The 3,946-nt window shown below is 34.9% G+C and overlaps 1 non-coding gene across 1 annotated transcript; it reads left to right on the forward strand.

The window, feature by feature from the left end:
• The first annotated feature begins 241 nt into the window (after positions 1–241).
• On the forward strand, positions 242–345 carry LOC112804305 (small nucleolar RNA R71). Its single transcript, XR_003202919.1, has one exon. It is a non-coding gene; the product is annotated as a small nucleolar RNA R71 (small nucleolar RNA).
• Positions 346–3,946: the final 3,601 nt, after the last annotated feature.

Raw genomic sequence — 3,946 nt, forward strand, 5'->3', positions numbered from 1 at the left:
CAATATGGCATTCAGAGCATCAATTTCAAGAACTCCTTTCTTCCGAGGTATCCCATTATTCATGGAATTCCTCTCAGAGGTATACATGAACTGGTTGTTTGCAACCATGTCAATGAGTTCTTGAGCCTCTTCAGGCGTTTTCTTCAGGTGAATAGATCCACCTGCAGAATGGTCCAATGACATTTTTGAAAATTCAGAGAGACCATAATAGAATATATCTAATAGGGTCCATTCTGAAAACATGTCAGATGGACATCTTTTGGTCAACTGCTTATATCTTTCCCAAGCTTCATAGAGGGATTCACCATCTTTTTGTTTGAAGGTTTGAACATCCACTCTCAGCTTGCTCAGCTTTTGAGGAGGAAAGAATTTATCCAAGAAGGCAGTGACCAGCTTATCCCAGGAATCCAGGCTATCCTTAGGTTGTGAATCCAACCATATTCTAGCTCTGTCTCTTACAGCAAAAGGGAAAAGCATGAGTCTGTAGACTTCAGGATTAACTCCATTCGTCTTTACAGTCTCACAGATCTGCAAGAACTCAGTTAAAAAATGATAAGGATCTTCAGATGGAAGTCCATAAAACTTGCAGTTTTGTTGCATTAATGCAACTAGCTGAGGTTTCAGCTCAAAGTTATTGGCTCCAATGGCAGGAATGGAGATGCTTCTTCCATCAAACTTGGACGTTGGCTTTGTGAAGTCACCAAGCATTCTCCTTGCATTATTATTATTATTTTCGGCTGCCATCTCCTTCTCTTGTTCGAAAATTTCTGAAAGGTTGTTTCTGGATTGTTGTAATTTAGCTTCTCTTAATTTTCTCTTCAGAGTCCTTTCAGGTTCTGGATCAATTTCAACAAGAGTGCCCTTTTCCCTGTTCCTGCTCATATGAAAGAGAAGAAAACAAGAAAAGAAAGAGGAATCCTCTATGTCACAGTATAGAGATTCCCTTATGTTAGCAGAAGAAGAAAGGGGTATAAGAAAGAAGAAGGATGGATTCGGATTTTTGGATGAGGAGAGGTGAAGAGAAGTGTTAGTAATTAAATAATTAAATAGAAGAAGAAAAGAGAAGGAAGATTTCGAAAATAATTTTTGAAAAAGAGGTTAGTAATTTTCGAAAATCAAAGACAAAATATAATTAAAATTAAAATTTAAAACAAAAAGAATTTTTGAAAAAGAGAGGGAGAATTTTCGAAAATTAGAGAGGGAAAAGTAGTTAGGTGGTTTTGAAAAAGATAAGAAACAAACTAAAAGTTAGTTAGTTGATTGAAAAAAGATTTGAAATCAAATTTTGAAAAGATAAAGTTTTTGAAAAAGATAAGATAAAAGATAAAAAGATTTTTAAGGAAAAGATATTTTTGAAAAACATCTAATTTTTAAAATTACTTAACTAACAAGAAACTACAAGATAAGATTCTAGAACTTAAAGATTGAACCTTTCTTAACAAGAAAGTAACAAACTTCAAATTTTTGAACCAATCACATTAATTGTTAGCTAATTTTCGAAAATTTGATATAAAGATAAGAAAAAGATTTTGAAAATATTTTGAAAAAGATTTTTGAAATTTTCGAAATTTATAAAAAAATGAAAAAGATATGATTTTGAAAAAGATTTTGAAAAGATAAGATTTTTAAAATTGAAATTTTGACTTGACTTGTAAGAAACAACTAATTTTAAAAATTTTTGACCAAGTCAACCCAAAATTTCGAAAATTTGGAGGAAAATAAGGAAAAGATATTTTTTGATTTTTTTGAATTTTTAATTATGAAAGAGAAAAAACAACAAAAATACTCAATGCATGAAATTTTTAGATCAAAACAATGAATGCATGTAAGAATGCTATGAATGTCAAGATGAACACCAAGAACACTTTGAAGATCATGATGAACATCAAGAACATATTTTTGAAAAATTTTTAATGCAAAGAAAACATGCAAGACACCAAACTTAGAAATCTTTAATGCATGAAAAATATGAATGCAAAAATGCACATGAAAAACAACAAAAGACACAAAACAAGACATCATCAAGATCAAACAAGAGGACTTGTCAAGAACAACTTGAAGATCATGAAGAACACTATGAATGCATGAGATTTTCGAAAAAAATGCAAGAAAAAATTTAAAAGCATGCAATTGACACCAAACTTAAAGATTAACACAAGACTCAAACAAGAAACACAAAATATTTTTTGGTTTTTATGATTTTATTTATTTTTTGTGTTTTTATTAATTTTTTTCAAAAACCATTATTAAAAAAAACGAAAAAGAAAAGAAAAATTTTGAAAAAGATTTTTGAAAAGAAAATTACCTAATCTGAGCAACAAGATGAACCGTCAGTTGTCCATACTCGAACAATCCCCGGCAACGGCGCCAAAAACTTGGTGGACGAAATTGTGATCACTATTCTTTAAGTTGTATGAAATTATTATTGTGACACCAGTTGAATTCACAACTCCGTTCAACTAACCAGCAAGTGTACTGGGTCGTCCAAGTAATAAACCTTACGTGAGTAAGGGTCGATCCCACAGAGATTGTTGGTATGAAGCAAGCTATGGTCACCTTGTAAATCTCAGTTAGGCAGATTAAATCTGTTTATGGGTTTTCGAAAATAATAAATAAACAGAAAATAAAATAGGATAGAGATACTTATGTAAATCAATAGTGGAAATTTCAGATAAGCGAATGGAGATACTGTATGGCTCAAGGACGCCTGCTCTCCCACTGCTTCAACTCAATCCTTCTTACTCCTTTCCATGGCAAGCTGTATGTAGGGCATCACCGTTGTCAATGGCTACATCCCATCCTCTCAGTGAAAACGTTCCTATGCTCTGTCACAGCACGGCTAATCATCTGTCGGTTCTCAATCAGGTTGGAATAGAATCCCTTGATTCTTTTGCGCTTGTCATCACGCCCAGCCTTCAGGAGTTTGAAGCTCGTCACAGTCATTCAATCATAGAGTCCTACTCGGAATACCACAGACAAGGTTTAGACCTTCCGGATCCTCATGAATGCCGCCATCTATCTAACTTATACCACGAAGATTCTGTTGGGGAATCTAAGAGATACACATTCAAGCTCTTGTTGCATGTAGAACGGAAGTGGTTGTCAATCACGTGCATTCATAAGTGAGAATGATAATGAGGGTTACTTATCATCACATTCATCATGTTCTTGGGTACGAATGAATATCTTGGAATAAGAATAATAGGGATTTGAATAAAAGACAATAGAATTGCATTAATACTTGAGGTACAGCAGAGCTCCACACCCTTAATCTATGGTGTGCAGAAACTCCACCGTTGAAAATACATAAGTAAAAGGTTCAGGCATGGCCGAATGGCCAGCCCCCTGAAACGTGCTCAATGGCCTCCTAAGATGAAGAATAATACAAAACTGAGACCAAAGATGAAACGTGGTCAAAAAGACATCTAATACAATAGTTAAATGTTCTATTTATAATGAACTAGCTCCTAGGGTTTACATGAGTAAGTAATTGATGCATAAATCTACTTCCGGGGCCCACTTGGTGTATGTTTGGGCTGAGCTTGATAAATTCACGAGCTGAGGCTTCTCTTGGAGTTGAACTCCAAGTTATGACGTGTTTTGGGCGTTCAACTCCGGATCATGACGTTTTTCTGGCATTTAACTCCAGACAGCAGCATGTACTTGGCGTTCAACGCCAAGTTACGTCGTCAATCTCCGAATAAAGTATAGACTATTATATATTGCTGGAAAGCTCTGGATGTCTACTTTCCAACGCCGTTGAGAGCGCGCCATTTGGAGTTCTGTAGCTCCAGAAAATCCATTTCGAGTGCAGGGAGGTCAGATTCCAACAGCATCAGCAGTCCTTTTGTTAGCCTTCTTCAGAGTTTTGCTCAAGTCCCTCAATTTCAGCCAGAATTTACCTGAAATCACAGAAAAACACACAAACTCATAGTAAAGTCCAGAA

This window comes from Arachis hypogaea, chromosome 5, assembly GCF_003086295.3.
Source record: "Arachis hypogaea cultivar Tifrunner chromosome 5, arahy.Tifrunner.gnm2.J5K5, whole genome shotgun sequence".
Lineage (NCBI taxonomy): Eukaryota > Viridiplantae > Streptophyta > Magnoliopsida > Fabales > Fabaceae > Arachis > Arachis hypogaea.